The following is a 24,066-nucleotide window of genomic DNA, read 5'->3' on the forward strand; positions in this document are numbered from 1 at the left end:
ATGCTGTACCTAGCCACACAAAATATACAGTGACATTTAAAAGCAAACCCATATAGTGGAATATGGTGGAATTCCCATATAAATACATTATATAACAAGGAAAAGACATTTAAAACTTAGTAAGTCACATTCTGTCCACTTCAAGAGATCACTTAAGCATGCTGGTAAAGAGCTCAGTGGTGCTATTAGAAGATGAACGCCGAATATAAACTTAAATAGTTAATATAGTTGGCAATCAACTAACCAAATGTAACAATAAATCCTTCTTTAACTACATCAGGAAGTTAAAATACAAGCAGCCAACAGTTTTCTGAGCTTCTCCACAGCATTATGATTGACTCAGACTCAAACTGCATAGCAAGCAAATTAATCAAAGAATTCAGTACATAGTCTACTCCACTTATAGTTATAGCTCCCCAAATTCTACAGTGATTCCTAAATTACTATTAAGTCTTCTGAACCCTCTCAAAAGCTAACAACACAGTGTCTATGGGTCTTAGTAATATACAGGGTTGCCTTATTATTAGTGTTAAATAAGGCCTATAAGAACCTGTACTTAACCTCTTTAACCTAAACCTGTCCACAAGATACATTCACAAGGTTTGGAAAACTGCTGTCCTAATGCCCGTACACAAGTGCAGTCCAACCTCAGACACTGGAAATTGTAGAACCATAAGTGACACTAGCCATATATGTAAAGCTATAGAAAGTATCACATCTGATTTCATAAATGTAAACATTGGCAATCTCTTAACCTTGGACCCACATCAATATGACTTTGTCAAAGGCAGGTCTTGACTCCTTAAATTCATTAATTTATTTGAAAAGGTAACTGAAGTGAATACATGCAGGGCCAGCCTTAAGAATTGCGGGGTCCAATTTGGACTATATTGATGGGGGCCTTCATCTACTTCCCCATCTACCACCCCACCTCTCCCTCAATTTGCTGGCTTCTTGAACTTAACACTATTTCAGATTAGGAATCGGGAATCAAGCTATAATCAGCTTAACTAGTACCCGGTGCCCCTTCTCAATGTAGTGCACACCCCCCTGAGCTCATAAGTGAAGAGCAAAAAAGAAAAAAGAAAAAAAAAAACTGATTGGTGCACTGGCACATTTGAATCAATCAGCTTCCTACTTCTTAAGCCTATCCACAACCCTCTCCTCAGCTGTTCAGGAAGAGCAAAAAAAACACTTCAGTTTACACAGTAGAAAGCCAGCTAGTGCATTGATAAATTTGCACCAATCAGCTTCCTTCTTCCTACTTCCTATAGCATATCCAAGCCCCTCCCCCACTCTTCAACAAAGAGACAAAAAACTTCATCTTTTACACTGTAACAAATCAATTGGAACCTATCAGCTTTCCGTCAGCTGACAAATGCCTCCACAGCTCTTCAAGTAAAAAAAAAATGCCAGTAATAAAAAATAATGGAGGAAGTACACTTCTGCAGTTCTCGATTGTGCCTTCTCACACTTTGCTTCCAGGACAACTGTCCCTTTCCCCTCACCCTTGCTATACTACTGATCAGGAATGTATGCAATTACTATATATTAAATAAAACAATATGTTTATCTCTTAGAAAAAAAAATTGTCATAAGCATGTTAAGAACAGAAGTAAACTAATGGTCTCCTGGATTATTCCCTGATCCAACATCTCCAGCACCTCCACTCTCAGAATCTCACTTAACTTACTCAGGCACATTATAAGGGGCCAGTTAGATGGGCCACCAAGTTCCTCTGTCTACGTGATGTGTCACCCGATGAGTGCACTCTGGCTTACCAGTAAACATGTTCCAAAACTCCATAGCACTGCCTGTATCTCTTGAACCTGGTTAGGAGATAGCTGCACACTGTCCCCTTACTGACTATCTCCTTTCCTGCCTTCCTCTCATTTGATCCATTTCACATGCCATGCCCAACAGTCGTGCGTATTGGATATTGTATATTATTTTATTCATAAAAACATTATACTATATGTTGTTATGACAGTGTACAGGTACTCATCTTACTGATTTTGCAACTTATTTAACTGACGTGAATTCTTGCATCATGTCTAATTATGGTTGTGTTCATTTATGCTGCATACTATCCTGACGTATACTTCTCTGTATGCTTGTTCTTACTTACAACTGTTGCACGATTGTTTGTTTGTTTGTTTTTTAATATGTTACTCTTTTAACACTTTTAGCAAACTGAATCATTTTTCTATCCAGGTCTGCTTTCCACCACTCGGCTCATACACCTCATGTTCCACTTCTCTGTGATAATTTTACTTCTACTTGTGACTGCAACAAGCATTTATCTGCCATACTGTTGAAATGGTAACATTCTGTCACAAGGCTTTGCGATAAGAACTTACCCCCCATCAAACTATATGCATTATTTATGCTTACCAGTATTTATTTTCATGTGGTCTGAGACTGACTATTCCACAATTATTTGTTGTAAATTTATTCACTAATAACCATTTATAAACTCCATAGCAGCATGAGAAGCAAAAGAAAACAGTACCTCTCTATCAGTCTTCAAAATAAGCCTGGTTTTATCTTCTGATACAGTAACCAGAGTGGAACACAAAACCAGATGGTTAATTCAACCAGTTTTAGGTTGAAAACCCTTTTGTTTGCTCAGCAGCAGTAACTGACTACTACAGGAGTGCAAGCAGCTAACTCTGTGGGCCACACAAGAAGCATAAAGCTGCAGTTACTAATAATACTGGACTATCCACTAATGCGGTAGATAACTTAACTAAGAGTACTGTAGGAACATGCCTGGCACGTTTATATAGTGTCTCTCAAGCAAATTTCTTGGTTGTGTAAGAAAAATGACCCTGGGAAAACCTAATGCAGTGCCCCCTGAGGGAGTGGGGCTCTACTGGGACAAATTGGTCCAACTGGCTTAAGGCCAGCCAATACATATATGTATATGGGTTTCAGACATTCTCTCGAGACAACAAAATCCTGACTCCCAGGAGACTGATGCCATTTGGTCAGTGCAGACTGGTGGCTGACAGGTGTGTGAAACAGACAATTCCCAAGTAAGTGAATATTTCCTTTCCTCAGGGATTGTGTGATCTCAGAGACAGTATATGCAATTAACTCATTACAGCTGAGTGCACCTCCAGGCGTTTCTGCAGTTACCTCCTACTGTACCTCTAGGCATCAAATATTGCTTGTTCATATTTGCATTAATATTTTCAAAGCCATGTTACATACAAAGTATCTGAATATTTTATCTTGTAGCATATATGATGGCAAACACAACTATATTGATATCTGACCTCTGTCAATGAGTATTTGTTATAATTTTAAGGTGATAACTTCATTTTTTAAAAGTTCAAGCCACACCCACTGGGAGTTAAAGGTACATAGGTTCATAGGTAGGTACTAGGCTATCGGCCCAAGGGCCTACGTAAGCCTAGCCAACAAGGTTCCCTGGCTTACGCCACTCAAGAAAGTTATTTTCCTGTGCCACTGTTGAGCAGAGACACAGAAGTCACATTCAAAAGAGCTGTACTGGAGGGAAAGAGTTAACCCCTACTTAAATATGCCAACTCCAAGATTGCACCACAGTGGAGGAAATGGCAAAGTCCCGAAAACAGCCCAGTGATTCCTAAGAAAAAAATCGCTGTTCCATGCTTTCGGCATTTTGCCATTTTGCGTAATCACGCTCGACGAAACAGCGTTCACAAATAGGAACTATATATATATATATATATATATATATATATATATATATATATATATATAAACATACTGTATGTAATATATATATATATATATATATATATATATATATATATATATATATATATATATACACACACACACACACACACACACACACACACACACACACACACACACACACATATGGGGCATTATTTATGTCAACTTTTTTGTGCAATCGATAGCTGTTTTGCTGACAAGATTTGGTCAACAAAGTAGCTGACTGACAATTGCATGAGATCACTAAATTACAGATGTTGAGGAGTTGAGGAATATACCCCTTCCCTGGTACTGTGCAATCTCTAAGGTGGAATATATAATTAGCAGGAAATATGAAGGGTGTATGGGGGCTTGCTCTGCTGTAAAAACAATGTTTTCTAGCTGCATGTTTTGAGGTTATGTCATGGAGAATGTGCAGTTTAATGTCAACCTTTTTTTTAAATTCAATTTTTGTTTCGACCTCAGCAACATCAACATTTGAGAATTTTGACATTGCCATATATATATATATATATATATATATATATATATATATACATACATGCATGTATATATATATTTATATATATATATATATATATATATATATATATATATATATATATATATATATACACACACACACACACATATATATATATATATATATATATATATATATATATATGTGTGTGTGTGCATGTGTGTACACAGAAGATGCCACACACTCCCCACATACACACACACACACACACACACACACACACACACACACACACACACACACACACACACACACACACACACATATAATATGACACTTCAACATTAGGAATGTATTTTCTGTGTGTATCTGACACAATCTATTATGCTGACATTGACGGGTTAATGTTAATCATAAATTAAAATGCGTCTACTTTATTTTGAGAATATATACTTATAGCTGGTTGATAATCAAAAAGAATAGTTGTGTAAAATCTTACCATAACCATAGACGTCCTTCTCTTCCATGTTGCAGTATTCTAAACATGGGGATCCTCCACCTGAGGTGACCCGAACATCTGGCCCATATGCAAAAGCTTAGCCTGGCTGCTTTATGGTGCATGGGATGTCACACGTAGGTACCATAAACCATGGGCCATAAATGTGACGTCCACACACACAGACCTCAGAAGTGAATGCCCCAGTCGGACAATAGTCTAAGGGTAGCTGATCAGGATGCCACCCAGAGAGGGAAAATAAGGAACAGAAAGAAAAGGAAGAAGAGGCAGAGGTCCTAAAATAGGGTAGGAGGGCGGGATAGGAATACTGCAACATGGAGGAGAAGGACATCTATGGTTATGGTAAGATTTTACACAACTATTCTATGTCCAACATGTGTTATGGGAGGTGGACGGAGTGGAACTCTCTATGAATCCATGCAGGATGGCTTTAACAAAGCCCACCCTAGCCCTGGATATTGTCCAGCTTGTAATACTTAGTGAATGTGTGGACTGAAAACTATGTGGCTGCCTCCAGGATAGTGGCTGTATCTAATCTTTTGAAAGAGGCCCCAGAGGCGGCCACAGCCCTGGGGGAGTGGGCCCTTACAGTTTAAGGAAGATGTTTTCCATGAAAGGAATAGCAAAAGGAAATAGTGTTTGAAATCCAAGAAGATATTGTTTGTTTGTTTACAGCTTTCCCCAGAGGCCTGGGTTGAAAGGATACAAACAACTGGTTAGACTTTCTGATGCTCTTAGTCTTATGTAGGTAAAATCTAAGCTGCTTGTGAACTTCAAGGGAATGGAGCACTCATTGTCATTTTGTGGGGAAGGAAAGAACATGGGTAAGTGGATGGACTGGTTAAGGGAAAGTTCACTTACCACTTTCAGCATGAAGGATGGATTCATACAAAGAGAGACCCTACCCTTATGAAATATTAGGTACGGTGGGATAGCCATGAGTGCTTGTAGTTCTGAGACCCATCTAGCCGAAGTTAGGGCTACAAGAAGCACTGTTTTCCAAGTGCATATCTTCAAGGTGGCTGAAGCTGCTGGCTCTAAGGGGGCAGTGGTAAGTTTTTCAAGAATGAAGTTCAGGTCCCAAGGAGGAGGGATAGGTTTCCTTGGAGACCTGATATGAAGTACCCCCTTAAGGAAAAGTTTTACCTTTAATCTGGGTAAAAAAGGTGGATTGAGAGATAAGCAAGCAGAGATATCTGATAAATGGACTTTCACTGATGAATATGAAAGTTCAGACTTAAGGAGTTCACACAAATAGGACAAAACTAGAGCTACATCTGCCTGAAAGTGATCTAGTTGCCTGTGAAGACACCAACTGAAGAATCTTTTCCATTTGGATAGGTAGGATCTCCTGGTAGTGGGTTTTCACACCTCCTGCAGGACAGAAAGTATGTCCTCTGAATAAAGCTGTCTAAAAGGGATCAGACGTTTATCACCCACAGGGTTATTTTGAGAGTTTGGAGATGTGGATGGATAAGTGATCCCTTTTGTTGTGTGATGAGGTCCACCTTGTGGGATAACTTGTGGTGATTGCCCTTGGCTAGAGAAAAAAGTAGGGGAAACCAGTGCTGCCTTGGCCAAAAGGGAGTCACCAGCAAGATTTATGGTTTGTCTTTTTCAGCAGGATGTTCTGTATGACAGGGAAGGGGGTAATGCTTAAAGAAACATCCCCTTCCAGGAGATTGAGAAGGCGTCCACCCTCCAGGCTTGGGGGGGAGGGGGTTCTTGTGCAGAATGGCTTCAGTTGTCTGTTCTTAGTGGAGGCAAACAGATCTATTTGTGGTGTACCCCACCGGTGGAGTTTGTCCAGGAAGACATCCCTGTGCAACATCCATTTGTGATTCTGTAATAATGACCTGCTGACAGCATCTGCCTGAACATTGTTTTGTGATGGGATGTAAACTGTCTGCAGCACCACCTTGGAGAGGGAAGTCATTTCCCAAGCTTGGATGGCCAGCCTGCAGAGCAAGTATGATTCCCCCTCTTGTTTGTTGATATATCACAGGACTGTGGTGTTGTCTGTAAAGATTCTTAGAGATCCTGGGTGTATGAGGGGGAGGAAGGCTGTTAGGGCTAGGATGAGGGAAGTAATTTCCCTACTGATGTGTTTTTTCCAAAGACAAGAGCCTCATTGGCCGTGAACCTTCAGTCTATTCATAGTTGCACCCCATCCCAGATCTGAAACATCAGTGTACATCTGCTGTACTGGAGAGAGTGGCTTTAATGGTAGCCCTAGGTTCAGGTGAATTTGCTGGATCCACCACAAGATCTATTTCTTGAGACATGGAAGGAATGGTATCTGAAACTCTAGTGGGTGGTCGTGTTGGGACCAAACATTCTTCAGGGACCATTGAAATGTTCTCATGTGTAATCTGTGTAGGGTTGATATGGGAAGTGCAGCTGTCTTCAACCCCAGAAGGTATAGAAACTCCCTTGCAGAAATGTAGCTGGCTAGGAATAGGTCCTGAAAACAGCTGGCCAGAAATGTGACCTTTTCTGGTGGAAGAAAGGCCTTCATCAAGTCTGTTCATGTTCTGCAACCCAGGAACGCCTGGACCTTGGAGGGAGTAAGTGCAAATTTTGAGATGGTTGATTGTGAAACCTAGGCCTTCAGTGAGGGAAATGGTGAATTGTAGGTGCCTTAGTAGAGTATTTGGATGATCTGCCTAGATAAGAAGGTTGTCTAAGTATGGGAAGATTTTAACACCTTTTCTTCTGCAAAAGGCTAACACAGGAGCTAGGCATTTTGTGAATGCTCTTGGTGCAGTAGACAAACCAAAGGGCAAGGCAGTAAACTGAAAGTGCAAGGACTGCACAGCAAAACACAGGAATTTCCAATAAGATGGGTGGCTAGGGATGTGAAGATATGCATCCTTCAGGTCTAAAGTGGCCAGATAAGAGTTGGGGGTCAAGACAGGAAGAAGGGGTTGGAGGGAGAGCATGAAGAAGGTGGGCACATGGAGGAAAGGGTTTAGAAGAGACAGGTCCAAGATAGGTCTCCATGGGCCATCCTTTCTTGGGACTAGGAAGAGTCTGGAGTAAAACCCTAGGCCTTCCTGTCCTGGAGGGACTCTTTGAATAGTACCTTGTCTTACAAGATCTTGAATGACTTGTGGGATGAGATGAATTTGGTCCTTTAGGGGAGGTGGTATACCTTTTGTTTGTGAAACCAGGTCCAAGGCATATTTGAGCATATGCATTTGGTAGTTGATGGTTCTGAATCCCAGTGGAAGATGTGTAAATTTTCTTCCCTAACCTATCCATCATCTTACTGTCTTTATCCGAAGGGAGCAAGGAGAGGAGGGAATTTGTCTGGATTGTTTATCTGGAGAGAATGCAATAACAACAGGATCTGCCATAGGAGACTTGATAAGGAATTTGAAGTCATCAGGAACTTTATAGAATCTTTCTGGTCTTTTCGGGCTGGTGGCTGAGAGTCTGGGGCCTTGGAGGGCAAGGCAAAGGAGTCGAAGTAAGCTGGAATCACTGGAGGAATGGCTGAGGGAGAGGAGGATTCCATCTGTAGAAACTCATAACAAAGACATGTGTCTGGAGCGTTTCTCCCCAGGTCTCCACTGAATGGCTTTGTTTTAAGTCAGACTTTCCCGGTAAACAAATATTGCATAAATAAATAAATAATATCTCTTTTGAACTTCTGTCATTTGTGTAGAATCCCATTTGAAATATTCCCTCATTTTGGAAATTGTTTCCCCAAAGGTGATGTCTTCAGGTGGACAATCTCCTTCTAGAGAATCCTCTTCAGGAGAGCAATATCCTAAAAGAGAAGCCAGTTGTGAGGAATAAGAAAGGGACTCATCTGGACATAAAGATGTAGAACCTTCTTCAGGAGTCTGTGCACAGGTCAACAGGCCTAAAGAAGCAGGCCTGGGACTCAAAGCTGGCAGACCAGAAGGGGTCTCTGATGAAGTAGGCCTAAGGCCCATGAAGTCCTGGAAAACAGATTGAGAAAATGCCTACCAATCAAGAATACTTTCTGAAGGAGCAGACAAATGCTTAGAGTTCTGCTTCTTTTTTTAGAGAAGGGGTCTTTGATCTGGGCTGAGGAGGTGCTGGCCTAGGATCCAAACACACCAGAGGATTAGAGGGGCTTTCCTCAGATATGGAAGCTATCCTAAGCTGCCCGGGTGAACCTGGTCCCCCCCCGACATTGGGAGCTGACATCGTAGGTACCTCTGTGGAAGTGCAGGTTGTTGAAACTAGGGCGGCTTCCAACATGGTACCCGTCGAAGTCGCCAAAGCCATAGGATGTACTTCACCCCTAGATTGGTGGCTGGCAGGATGTCCAAATCCAGAGGTGCAGGCATTTTTTACGGCCTAGCTACCTTGGCCTTCTTTCTAGGTGGTTCGGCCAAAATGGCAGGCGTCACTTTCTTTGCCAAAGCAAGACACTTAATTTGTTGGTTTTCCACGAATAAGTTAAGGGCTGTGAGATGGCTGTGCAGAGTTTCAGGGATGAATGACTGGCAAATGGACCACGCTTTGTAGTTATGGGTAGGCACTAAACTAAAAAGGCAACAGTCTTTGTGCAGGATTTGACGTCTGCACTTATTTTCCCTTCCTAGATGACATGGACAGAATCAGCAGACAGACAAATAAACAGCAACCAGAATAGAAAATGTTCCCCAAAGGGGAACTTATCTTTTAGAAGACACTGGTGTGGAGCAGAATGAGCAAGCTGACATTTGACTGGCAGCAGAGAAGTTCTGATCTCTGTGCATGCGGATGTCATATTTATGGCCCACGGTTTATGGTACCTACATGTGATACAGCAGGCAGGCTAAGCTTTTGTATATGGGGCAGACGTTCTGGTCACCTCAGGTGGAGGATCCTCATGTTCAAAATACAGCAACATGAGAACAGAAGAATAGAAAGACGTCAGTTTGTAATGTGAAGCAGTTACTGCAGATGGAAGACATAATTGTTATTTCAAATGTTTGTAAAGCATGGCTATAAAGACAGTGTATTACAATGTGCAATATAATATTTAGTTATAGTAAATGTAGGGACATTTGATATTCTAATCATGTAAATTTTGAGTATTTGCAATTTATTCTTTGCATATCTCTAGTTCATGTCATTCTATAATTAAAAGCAAACTACTAAAATTTAACAGCTAAAGCACTCTGCTTTCAATACAATCATATTTTAATTACAATCCTTAAAACTATATTTTGTTGTCAGTACATCTCTTTTTCTCAGTAGACAAAAACTCCTTCAGTTCACTAATATCCCATTACCTTTCTTTAATACAACAGAATTTGTCTACAACTGTATTTCTACTGTGGGCAGAAACAGCTGATTTTTAACCCATACCTGTGCTTTGTGAGCTGAGCCCAGTGCAGTTCTTAGCCTCAGTTTACCTGATCTGCTAACAGACAAAAGGCCTACATAGTGCTGAACTGTTATGTATTTCAAGAGGCAATAATGAGTCAACCTTCCCATGACTAATAGTTTCAGTAAGGCTTTGAAGAGGTTAATGACAGAAATGATTCAGATTATTAGCCTTTCTTTAAAATAGTGCTGAAAAATAATGGGTTAATTTCCATTGTAATCCACAGTATTAAACAACTGCTGAGAAAGGCAACACCATTGCTTGTTCTGGTTTCTCATGACACCCTGTATGATAAATTTGGTACTGGAAATGGACGAAGTGCTGATAATTAAATATCCTCTCTTACTAAGAAAGAAAATGTGCGTAGAATGTTGGTTAGTTAAACTTTAGCACCCCCTTTACTATCTTCCACACCAGCAGTTTAAATCCTGCCAGTCTCAACTTTCACCAACTTTGCCACAGGCTCATCTTTTTGTGAAGCAGATGAACTAAGAAGCCTATAGTTTGCAAACCAGACTTTACTACAGCTTACACATACTTTTAATTGATATTATAGGTTGCCTATACAAGCCTAGCCACAACAATTCTGACTATTTCTTCCCGATTTTTTTCTCTTGAAAGTATCTGTCAAGTAGCATCTCACTGTAAGATAAGTTAGGTGGCAGATTTATAGACTATTTCAGAGAACATTTTACAGACTCTAGAAACTGGCAGCAATAAAGCAGATGCACTTCATTTCAATGGGTATACTATGAGCTAATAAAAGCACTGACCTTTCATTCACTAAACAGTGAATTGTAAGAGCTTCCTAAATTAATAACGGAAGAGTTGTCTTTTAATGTCTTTAAAGTTACCAAAGCCTTTGCCTTTGTATTTTATTTAGGAAAGAATCTATTATTTCTAGAAACCCTGAAAAATAGAAAGCACCTGCCTGGCTCACTGGTGTAGATGAATGGCTATGACCCAGATGAGCCAAGATCAACTAACTGTTCAGATATTATAACCAAATTTATAACCAAATGGGATAAACTCTTTTGAGCACAAAAAGGAAATTGTCTCAGCTTAAAATGGCCCACAAAGGCAGCTAGCTTAGTACTTAGCTGTGAAGCAATGAGTTAAAGGTGTTAGGAATTGAGAGATGGGATTTCACTTGTGATCAGGACACATCCCTAGTGATAGGTATGGTGTCATAATCACAGAGCAGATTGCCGTTAACATCAGCATTTGAGGGTGGTGGAGCTAACTGATGTTATGTGCAGTGATGGATGTGATATCACTAGTTCTGCCCAGTTAGGGCATACTAGAAAATCTCCTGATATGCCGGACCAGCATATGTGATGTTGCAGGCCAGTCTGATCCACTTTCCCTTCCCAACTTGCCATCTGTGTGGTCCCAGACCAGGGAGACAGTACCAGGGACACTAACCTGCCATGGGTGCCAGACCAGGGAGATAGTAGCAGGGACACTAACTTGCCATCTGTGTGGTCCCAGACCAGGGACATAGTACCAGGGACACTAACCTACCATCTGTGTGGTCCCAGACCAGGGACATAGTACCAGGGACACTTAAAGTAATATGGTGAAGCCATACAGCTGATGGTCAGCTGGGGAACATGTAAATTGGGGAAAAAGGAAAATGGAAAGCACTATCTTATAATCACTGAAAAATGCACTTTTACAATCATATAATAGTGCTAAAGTCATCTGCCAATGCATTAAAAAGATTTAATTCTGTAACTAGCAAATGGTGATGTTAATAATTTATTACTGAAGTACTACAGAGAAGAAAGACAAAACTTGTTTTGAGTAATTTACTCTCAGTCATTGTGGTCTGAGGTCCTCAACTGAATTTTATTTTCATTTAAAATTACACTAATTTAGGACAGCAGAAAAGGTGGCCTACAGACTATTATACCACTGACTGTTTCCATTTACACAGCCACTAATGGTATCTGTTCACAGACCATTCAGTGAATGATTTAATTGACAGGAGTAAACCTTACGTGCTAACTGATGATGCTTTCTGTCTGCCAGCAGCTTCTAAGTGATTGTTGTGTCTTTATGTTTAGCACATCTTTTAGAAGTTTTACCGTACTTGCATGGAAACCACCCCAAACTTCTTCATATTGGCAATCATATTATAAGTACTCCCCTTACTTATATTTATAGTCTATCCCTCACTGCAGCATAAATTTCACATAGTTTCAAACATGCTCAAGTGACCCTACTTCGCAGGTTACTGATGTATTCAAATGCCTCGGAATATAGACTCATTGCCATCTCTCTCACCACCTAGCCAATGCAAGAAGCCTAACATTTCCAGATAGAAGATATTTAAAAAGATTACGAGAAAAAATAGTGGAAAGAAAAAGTACTTGCACAAGAAAAACTGTCAAAAACTTCAAATGTAAACTTGTGTTCATTAATTTAACATATTACATGAAAAACATTATATATACTAAGAAACCTTGGGCTGTTTGGGAAAAAAAGCAACTGAGGAAGTGCAAAAATATAAAGAACAAAACCTAGAGATTTTTGAAAGGTATAAAAAAGAAACATGGACATGGGAAAGAAAGAGAGCTCTGATATGCTGCAATATTTATGCCCTGGAGAAAGGCAGACTAATTAATACAAAATAGCAGTTCCCAAGATATTTGAAGAGAAATACAAAGGCACCCACATATGGAAAATTTCATAGTACAAAAAATAAGATCACAAAGACAAAATGTAGAACAGAAGATTAGTAAAGTAGAAGTTAAACAAATAGAAACTGAAGGCATGGAATACCAGCGAAGTGAAGGATTTAGTGTAGAAAGCCTAAAACAGGGTATGTCACAGCATGATGCAACAATGAATCCACAAAGTAAGGAGAAATGGGTGGTGCTGAGACATCTAAAGAAAAAATATGGACATAAGAAAGAAAAAGAGATTTAATTGTTTGTGTCTTTCAGCTTTTCCCGGTTAGGGGTCGCCACAGCGGAACTCCAGTCCGCTAATGATTGATAGTGGATTTTTACGTACTGGGTTACCAGCCCTGACGCACAACCTTCAATGAAGGCATGCCCCATTCACGCATGCCTCCACACAGAAGATGCTCTAGCTGAGAATCGAACTGAACAACGTCTTGCTATGAGGTGACAATGGTGCAATATTTATGCAAAGGAGAAAGCAAAAAACTAATCAACACAAAAAAGCAACAAAAAGACATTTGAAGATAAATATAGGCAAAGGTATTTGGATGTGGAAATTTCACAATATGAAAAATAAAACAAAGGGGGAAAGTAGAAATGAGTATTAGTTATAGAGAAGTTAAATAAATGGAAACTAAAGTTATGGATTACCTGTGAAATGAAGGATTTACTGTAGAAAATCCAACTCTGGTAACGTCACAGCATGATGGAACAATGAGTCCCCAAATTAAGGAGAAACAGGTGGAACAGGAACTATCTGATCACTTACCATATGAAGATACTCTGGTGCCTTCGTTAAGAAACCAGTACAAAAGTTGAGTTGGAATTACACTGCAAGGGAAGAAGCAGGAAACAATGGCAACTCTGACACAGTCAGTGTTGTGGAGTGATAGGCCAGTGAGTTCCTACATGAAACAGCAGCAGATAACGCAGGATACAAATGAACAGAATATGTCACAGGAAGATGTTCTGGAACTTTCTGTAGCATGTCTGCAGGAAATGGAGAATAAAAAATGTGCCCTTAGTTTAAAATAAAATGATGTAAGAGAAGAGTTCCTGGGTTAAACAGAGATGTATTAAGATCAATGAAAGAAGCAGATTACAGAACGTCACTAAGACCCAAACTGTTAGCAGTCTGAAAAATAAATGAGCACAGGAATCAAGACTGTTAACAGAAATGCATGTGATATAACAGAAGTAAATAGGATATACAAATGTGCAGCTAAATTAATAACAAAGTCTTACCAGCAAAAAATACAGGGCAATAAGATAAAGGAAGAGAACAAATCAAATGTCATCATGAACGTACCCAACAGAGAAAACTATAAAGTAATTAAGACAAGAAGTTTCACTGTTAGAAAAGTACAGACGAGGGAACAGATTAACAAAAATATTTAGAAAGATAGATATGATAAAATAATGCTCAGGATCAGAACAGGCCAGGATCTATTTACACTATTGCACAGGCAGAAAAACGTAGAAGATATGCAGATAACTATAAAGGAAAAGTACAACATAAGCAACTCATTGATCAGCCAAAAAAGTTTTATAACGAACTGGGAAACAAAGCAAAAGGAATAGAGACACCAACAAAAAAGAAGACATAAAACACATTTTGGAGAAATATCTATGAAGACTCTGTGGAACATAACAAATATGTTGAATGGACTAAAGAAGTAAAAGAAACAGTTAAGAAGTTCAAATGTACAAGATATGAAATGGGATGAAATAATGCCCAGAGAAATTGAAACAAAACTTAAAAAAGCTCCTAATTGGAAAATTCCAGGCTCAGATGCAGTACCTAGCTTCTAGCTAAAAGTATTAACATCTTTACATAAAGATTTAGCCCTGTGTAAGAACTACTTATATACACACCCCAAAAAGGCATCAACCTGGTTAACAACAGGAAAAACAATTCTCCTCCTTAAGAGTGAACCTGCAAGCTATCCCAAAAATCATAGACCACTAACTTGCCTTCCGATGATGTATAAACTATATATTGGAACTAATGCTGACAGAGTTTATAGTCATTTAGTAGAAAACTCAGTCATGGCAATAGAACAAAAGGATAACAAATGAAAGTCATATGGAAAAAAGGATCATTTGTAGTTAAATAAAGTCATAATGGAGAATTGTAAAAAGTGGAAGAATCCAAATATGGAATAGATAGAGTACAAAAAAGCATATGACAGCATCCCACATTTATGAATAAAATAGTGCTTAGAGATGTATAAGGTACACCCTACATTGATCAATTACATTGCAATAGCCATGAAATAGTGGCAAACCACTTTTCAGCTAAACCCTGATAAAGAACAAATTATTATTCCAGGGATAAAAATCCACAGGGGTGCATTCCAAGGTGACTCTCTGTCACAGCTGCACTTTTACCTTGCACTTAACTCATTAAGTTGTCTGCTTAACAGATTAGGTCATAACTATAATTTGGCTTCCAGAAAGCAACAAAATGTAAGCACTTCTCATCTTCTCTTTGTTGATGATTTAAAAATGTATAGCTCATCAGATGAGGAACTGCAAGCACAACTGCAAGTAGTCAAAACTTTTTCAGATGGTATAAGAATGGCCTTTGGTCTTGATAAATGTACAAAAGCAACCTTTAAAGCAGGAAAGATACAGCACAATGAAAACACCAGTCTGGGACAAAATGTGATATAACAGAATTTGGGCAAAAGGGAGTGTATAAATATATGGGAATTGATGAAGCCTCAACAATAAAACATGAACAAATGTGAATAAAACTCAGTAAGGAATATTTTAGAAGACTTAAATTAATCCTGAAAACAGCATTGACATCTAGGAACAAAGTTCAAGCAATAAATCAATTTGGTCTTCCTGTCCTAACTTACAGTTTTGGAGTGACTGACTGGCCACAAAAGGTTTGGATAGATTAGTTAGGAAAATAAGAAGGATGCTTCATGCTCATCAAATGGTTTATAAAAATTGTGCATATCAAGATTATATATTCCTCATTCCGAAGGAGGTATGAGCCTCACTGAAACTGATTACATCTATAGATCTGCAATCGTAGGACTCCATACATATCTGCTGTCTTCACAAGACCCAAATATAGTGAACGTTTTGGAACATGAGAAGAATAAATCTAAGATGACTTCCCTGCTTAGTCTAGCAGAAGCATATCAGTGTCAAGCAGGAATGGAAATCAAACCAGAAGTAGATAAAAATCAGGCAGCAACTGAATGTACCAGAAAACAAAAGAAAGTATATAAGGTGAAGGATCAGATGAGAAGGAAATGTGGAAAATGCATAAATATAGTTGCAAGTATAGAAAACTCCTGGAACATCCTCATGCTGATCAGGATCGAACACAGGAATGGTTAAGGAGAAGCAAATTCAAACCAAAAGAGGAAAGGTTAATATTGGCGGCCCAAGATAGTGGACTATGTACAGTTGGTTTACAAAGTCCATTGAACATGTGGAAGAAACAGACAAATGTAGGTTTTGTAAAACAGAATTGGAAACAGTTGCACACCTTGTTGCTGGATGTGACATACTAATGGCAGAAGGACTGTATACTAAAAGGCATAATAATGTGGCAAGACTGTTGCAGTGGGGATTATGGAAACATTATAATATTGAAGTAGCTGAAAAACACTGGAAATATGAGCAAAGATATCATAGAAAATGATGAAGTTTATATCACATGGGATCATCCATTACTGAGTGTTCAAAAGACAGATGAGAGAAAAACAAATATAGTGGACAATGAAAAGAAGACAAAAGAAGCATTGCTCATTGAAATCGTTACACCCAGTGACTACTGTGTCTTGTGTATAGAGAGACACAAAGTCATAAAATATCAGAACTTACAGGCAGAAACAAGAGCAATGTGGAAGAAAGACACCCAGACAGTTCCAATAGTAGTAGGAGCAATGGGTCTCATAAAAAATAATTTACAATCGTATTTAGATATGTTACCGATAAATGTAACTCCATACAAATTGCAGAAGGAGTCATTACTGGGCACATTGTGGGTGTTGCGAAGAGCACTTCTGGCTGACATCAAAGACTGAAACAATACTAATTTCATGAACTTTAACCATACTTTGATTTAGGAATGGGATCCATTCCCGTCGTGGTATTAGAAACCCAAAAGACTTGGAGCAATTAAAAATAAGAGAATATAAACAAGGTGGAGGGTATTCATGTATATTAGAGGAAAAGATGACTTCTAACATGACTAATATTTCTGAGAAATTTTAGATAATATTAGGAAAATATCGTTAAATAGGTCAGTAATTAAGATATGTTTGTTTTTTAGAACTCTAAATCAAAGTTTAGAAGAACTTAAACAATTTAGTACTGTGCTGTCATCCAATTTTGACAATAATTTTGATATTATAGCTGGAGATTTTAATGCACCATATGTTAAATGGAATTGTTCGAAAACTTTCACTGGGGTAATAGATCATATAGTAATATATAGTCAGAAACTTGGTTATACACAAATTGTTAAGGAAGACACGGGAGGTTTTAACATCTTAGCTGTTGTATGGACTAATACAGTTAAGTGCATAAAGGGTTGTTTATTTGTTCCAGAATGTTTGAGGTCAGATCATGTTAACAATATATGGACATATAAATGAGAGAACTGATAGAAAAAAGGAGATTGCAGAGGTGGTGTTATTATAAAGTTGATTATTCAATAATTAGAGAATAATTTACAAATTTCAATTGGGAAGAAGTCACTGTGAGAAATGCTGAATTTGGTTGGCAAACCTTTCATGACTATTTTTTTCAGGTTATGGAAAAGTATGTCCCATTGCAAATTATTAATAACAAAAAACATAGATCCTCATGGTATAACAAAGGATTAGATACGTTTTGTAAAATATTACATTTTTTGTAGAATAAGTTTAGGAGATAACCTAATACTAAAAATAAAGAATGATATATAAAGGCCAGGAGTAGTTTTAGAAAATATCTTAGAATAACTAGAAGAAATTATGAAGAGACTGGCATGTTATACAGTTGATAATAAAAAGGCTTTTTAGACACTTAAGATGCATTAAGGGTGAAAGTAGAAATTATAGTATTATGTTAAATGAGAAATTAATTACGGATAATAGGATTTTTGTTGCTATGCTTATAAATATTGTAGTTAATATCTCAGATAATGAGTATGCCCAAAATTATTTAATAATGATGACAAAGCATTTGAGAAAGTTCAATCTGGTATGGTAGCAGATCCAAATGAATTTAATGGACATATTTTGAAATCTATTTTTGGCTGCACACTGCCCTGTCTTCAGAATCTTTTTCAAATATTATTAGAGATGTGGTTTGTTCCAGGATTATGGAAGGAAGCTTTGGTTGTACCTTTACTCAAGGAAGGTCATTTAACTAAGATTGAGAATTACAGACCAATTAGATGTCCTTACATTCACTGCTGCAGTATTCCTAACATATGGGATTGCCTGCCATGGAAGTTCGATGTCCGGCCAGTCTACCAAAGACTTCTGTTTCTTTAAAGGTACACCGAACATCACCCAAACATTCCTTGCATATAGCGTAGGGCATAGATGTGATGTTCAGGCCTACCATAGTCAGAACTTCTTGCCGCCAGTCCGAACATATCTTTTCACCATCAGTCTGTTTACCTGCATCTGTTTTCTGCCAGTTGAATGAATTTTCAATCTCTAGTGACTATCTACACCTATTTGCTGATTTCCTTGCAGTTGCAGATAAGTGCCCCATTGGTTTTTTTTGTTTGTTTTTTTTTCTTGTCTTGTTTTGTGCTCCTTGAGGTTACTGTCATCCAGGAAGGGTAAATGCCAGTGTAGAAGACAGATTCCCATAAAGACTGTCACATTAAGTGCCTTTTTTGTCTAGGAACTTCTCATGACCATACATCTTGTTCAATTTGTCAGGAGTTCATCCTGAAAACTCTTCACAGTAAACTTTCTTCCCTTTCCTTGTATCTTGAGAACCAGCATCTTAAGCTTCTCGCTAAAGATACAATGGAAGGAATCTGCCGCCCTGAGGGTCAGTCGTTAGGGAAGAAGAAGAAGATGAAAAAGGTACGACCGGAATCTTCCACTGTCCAGCTTCTGACAGTTGTTTCTCCTGAGATTGTTACAAACCCGGAGGCTCGCCCAGCTGTGTTGTTAGATTTCTCTGCCACCCCCATGTTGGAAGCCGTTGAGAATCAGACCCATATGTCTAGGTATGTGTTGGCTCTTCTTTCTCAGGCCTGTCAACTTATTTCTGATTTCCCAGACTCTGAGGGTAACACTTCTGTTCTTTCCTTGCTAGGGACTTCATTTCAAGTCTGCATCATTCTATTAAATGTAGTTATGATGCAGCAGATACCTCTTCTAGGGCTGCTGTTTTTGGATCAGTGATGAGGAGGTATTCTTGGCTTAGGCTTCAACCTCTACCTGATATTAAAGCTAAGCTGATGGATGCTCCTCTGGATTCTAAGCTTTTGTTTGGGGAAGCTGCTGCTGGTTTGTTTAAGTCCATCCAGGATAAGGTTAAGGCCTTACAGTAGCTTAAATATGTGTTTGTTTATCCATTGCCTAAATTTCAGAGAAACTACCCTGCTAGGCCTGACTTTGTTTGTAGGCAATCCTGCCCTTCTACTAAATGTAAGAAGAGTGGCAGAGAGGCTCCTCCTGCTAAAGCTCCTCAGTTTTCAGAAACTCCGAAGCCTTCCTTTGCAGACAAACCAGGTGCTGTATGACTATTTTCCCCTTCACAGCGACATTCCTCTTTCTCTTCGCCTTTCTCTTTCTCTTCCTGTTTGGCTTCTGATTACACAGGAGTTTTGGGTTCTGTCAATCATTCATCAGTACTTCATGGTGTGGAAATCCCATCCTCCTTTTATGGGTGGACATTCCTCAACCTTCTCAAGAACAACTTCCCTTTTCCCAAAGGTTCTTCAAAATCTCTTGACTCAGGGTCCTATTCAAGAGGTGCCTGTGTCCCAAAGGGGGAAAGGGTTCTACTCCAGATTGTTTCTAGGTCCCAGGAAAAAGGACACTTGGAGACCTATTCTAGACCTCTCTCATCTAAACACTTTTCTAAAAGTGCCTTCCTTTTGGATGTTGTTCCTTCAGATTCTGTTTCCTCTCTTGCTTATATAGTGTCTCTAGATATCAAGGATGCTTATCTCCATATTCCAATCCATTCTCTTTTCAGGAAGCTTTTGCATTTCTTTGTTGCTTCCTGGCATTTTCAGTTTTCTGCTTTGCCCTTTGGCCTTTCTACTGACCCAGGAGTGTTCACCAAATGCCTTGCTCTTGTGACTGCTTTTTGCAGGCTTCAAGGAAGGGATCCAAATATTTCCTTACTTGGCTGACCTGTTCATTCAGGCATCCTCTCCAGAGGCCCTTTTGCAAAATCTTCATTTTGCAGTTTCCCTTCTTCAGAGTCTGGTGTTCACTACAAATTTCAAAAAGTCTTCTCTGACTCCTTCTCAGGATCATGTTGTCCTTGGTTGCAGGATTCAGATGGTGCCAATGCTGGCTTCCCTGCCCCCTCCAAAGGACTTAACTCTCATTTCTTTCTTTCACACTCTACTTCCTTTGGCTTCCATTATCACCAGGGAGTCCCTGAGAGCTTTGGGTTTTATGGTATCCACCATTCTGATGCTTCCTCTGGCCAAACTTCACATAAGAAAGTTTCAGTAGTTTCTGAAGTCAGTGTGGCTTCAACATGCACATCCTCTAGACTTTGCAGTTCCTCTTCTTCCTTGTCTCAGACAGGAACTTCACTAGTGGATTCAGCAGTTGTCTCTGAATCCAGCGATCCCTTTTCATCTCCCTGTTCCCTCTCAGGAATTGTTCACAGACAATTCAGACATGGGATGGGGTGACATTTGGCTCCCTAAAGGTTCAGGGGGTGTGGCTGTGTCATCAGCAGAAGGAGCACATTAATGTCAAAGAGATGAGAGCTCTTCTGCTGGCTCTTCAGGCCTTTCATCCTCTTTTCTCTCCAGGACCTCTCAAGGTGTTCACAGGCAATACCACAGTGATGTTGTATATCAACAAATAAAGATGAAGGAGATCTTATCTTCTTTGCTGGTTGACACTTCTGGTATGGGATCTTACTGTCAAGTATCAAGTGACTCTTCAGGCAGTTTATATCCTTTCTGGTCAGAACATTGTGGCAGACACTTTGAGCAGGTTCTTAACTCAGTCCCTTGAATGGATGTTTCACAGGGATGCATTTCTGGACATTAACCACCAGTGGGGTACTCCTCAAGTGGATCTTTTTGCCTCCCCTCTGAACAGAGAACTTACTCTGTTTTGTGCCAGAGTCCCAGATCCTCTGGTGTGGAAGGTGGACACTCTCTCTTTCTTGGAAGTGGATGTTTCTTTATGCATTCCCTCCCCTTCCGAAAATCCTGTTCAAAATTCAACAGGATGCTCCCAAAATCTTGCTGATGACTCCCTTTTCACCACGACAGCACTGGTTCCCTCTTCTTCTGCATTTAGCCAGGGGCAATCATCTCAAGTTACCTCACAGGGTGGATCTACTCTCACAAGACAAGGGATCTCTCATCCATCCCCACCTGTCCATGCTTCAACTGTCACTGTGGGTGATAAGATTTTGATTCCTCATAGACACCTTTTTTCTGAGGACATGCTGCAAGTCCTACAGAAGGCCAGGAAACCTATTCCTAGGAAATCCTACTTATTCAAATGGAAGAAGTTTTTGATTTGGTATCTCTCTCTCCCTCCTAACCTGGACCAACTTACTGTGGATGCTCCTTTGGTTCTCTTATTTGTGTGAGTTGCTCAATGCTGGTTTGGTCTATTTTTCTATTAAGGCCCACTTATCAGCTATCTCTGGTTGTCTGCCTTTTTCTCCTTCTTTAACTTCTAGATTTGAGGTGAACCAATTTCTTAAAGGCGTCCTTAATATTAGACCTCACAGAAAAGCCTGTTCCTCCTCTCTGTGATCTTAATTTTGTTTTGGAGAAGTTGACTCAGGCTTCTTTTGAGCCTGCTGCTTCAGCTTCCTTGCAGCATTGTTCTTGGATGACTGTTCTTTTGTTAGCTCTTACTTCTGCCAGATGGGTGTCTGAGTTGCAGGTCCTTATGGCTTGTCCTCCCTTTTTGATCTTTCGTGAGGACAGATTGTCCTTGTGCACTAACCCTTCTTTTATGCCTAAGGTGATTAATGAGCTATCACTTAATCAGTCTATTAATCTACCTACTTTTTTTCCTGTCTCCACAGACTAACAGTGAAAAGGTGTTGCATACTTTGGATGTGCATAGGCAACTCAGGGTATATTTGGATAAGACAAGCTATTAGAAAATCTGATCAGTTATTTGTTTATTTTCATCCTAGATCTTTGGGACTTGCTGTATCCAAGAAAACTATTTCTTCTTGGATTTCTAAGGCTATTTCTTTTTGTTACACTTTTCATAGCAAGTGTCTTCCATCTTCAGTCAAGGCTCATTCTACTATAGCTGTGGCTTCTTCTGGTGCTTTTTTCATGGGCTTAGATACTAATTCTGTTCTTGAAGCAGCTACATGGACTTCTGATGCCATTAAAAATAGTAAAATTGATCAAATAGCAATGTTTAATAAAATATTAGATGGTTGGGTGGGAGAGAGAGTATTTGTTTAAAGGATATAATTAGGGCAAACTCTTTTAAGGTCTTTTTTAGACTATGAGTTTGCATACAAAATATACTGAACATAGAATATTATTGCAAACTGCCAAAAGCAAAATACTGAGCTCTGTTTACATCTTCAGTTGCAAGGAGCATCATTGTACTATAATTTCAAAATGTAATTGTCTGCCAGTTTCTACCTTGCTTCTGAATTCACTAATCTTTAAAAGCTTCATAATAGATATTATCCATCCATTAAAGCAAGTCTGTTTTATAAAGAGGAAGCTTAAGGTCTCAGACAGAGTCTAATAATTTGACTTTAGATAGACCTCCTTTTAGACTATCTACTACAGAGAAGTTTTCCACTATGGTTGCACTTGCTTGCTGAAAACATCCCAGAAGAAATCAGGGATGCCACAGATTTTACCCTTTTTGAAGTAAGTTAACTGTCTAGAGAATAGAAGCAAATGCTTCAGAGATCTGGGATAACTTCTTTGTCAATTGCAGTTACTTTTTATTCTATAATACCACTTTATACATAAACTTTCCTTCCTTATTATTTTTAGTGTGATTGGTAATTAACACATTGGATTCCACATTGCCATGTAATACATTCCACAGGAGTGCAGGTTTTGTTAGAAATTCAAATATTTGCATTGCAAAATTTCTTTCTTTAGTGCAGTCTCCATCTGAAAAGATTTGTCCATTTTCAGATGGCCAGCTTGGGCCTCCGCATATCGTACATCTGCCTTAATTATATTTCACCATGTTTAGTCAGTGCCTTACATCACTGCATAATCTTTTTTTTTGTCTTGTTCTACTCAGGAAGCTTATATAATTGCCATTTACATATTGTCCTCCAGCTGTTAACTGTTTCTGTATACTATATTTGTTTTGGCATGCATGTGGTATTGCTTTTTATATTTATTGACAGTAGGACCCCTCAGTACTTCTGTTTTGTTGCATATTTTTTTCTCCAACATATTTGTTTAATGCGTACTCTCTTGTATCAGTATTACAATTAGGTTTAAAGTTTATACCAACGGTTGCTCCACATTTGTACAATTTAAAATGTGAAGTCTTTAGACTGATAAGTAAGCTATATCGTGTACACTATTTCCCTCAATCTGATTTACAGCAAGAAGATATTTTAAACAGCAGTTTGGATGAAAGTTTTCACTCTTGTATTTCAAATGTAAATGAGTGGAATTATGTTGAATCTAATGCTTATTGTTTGCTAGATACTTCCAAAGTCTGATGCACAAGTACTTTTATACCTCCATTTGATAATGCTACTATTCAGCAATTTTCAGCAGCTGTTAATTTTTCTGTTGAATTATTAGTAAAACATTTTTTAGGTAAACATGATTGCGAATAATAATTTGACAAAGGCACAATGGCAAGCCTTAAAAAATGTAAGTAATGATAATGAATTGATTGTTAAGCTCTCAGATAAGGGCAACATCATTGTAGTCATGAACCACAAGCAGTATATGGATATGTGTTGTATACTTCTTAATGATGCTGCTATTTATGAAAGATGTGATATTGGCATGTGTAAACAAGCTATTGATAAGTATCAAATACTGTTGCAAAAGGGCTATAGGCTTGGCTATTTTAGCCAAACTGATTCAGAAAAAAAAGGTTTGCACTACAGGGGAATAATTTAGCATTATTTTACTGCCTACCAAATATTCATAAGGGCA

General features: G+C 38.8%; 1 protein-coding gene across 1 annotated transcript in view; it reads left to right on the plus strand.

The window, feature by feature from the left end:
- Positions 1–24,066, plus strand: part of LOC122804124 (ankyrin repeat and fibronectin type-III domain-containing protein 1-like) — an 828,648-nt gene that overhangs the window by 325,343 nt on the left and 479,239 nt on the right. The window lies entirely within an intron of this gene.

This window comes from Protopterus annectens, chromosome 1.part0, assembly GCF_019279795.1.
Source record: "Protopterus annectens isolate FY-2018-M chromosome 1.part0, PAN1.0, whole genome shotgun sequence".
NCBI lineage: Eukaryota > Metazoa > Chordata > Ceratodontiformes > Protopteridae > Protopterus > Protopterus annectens.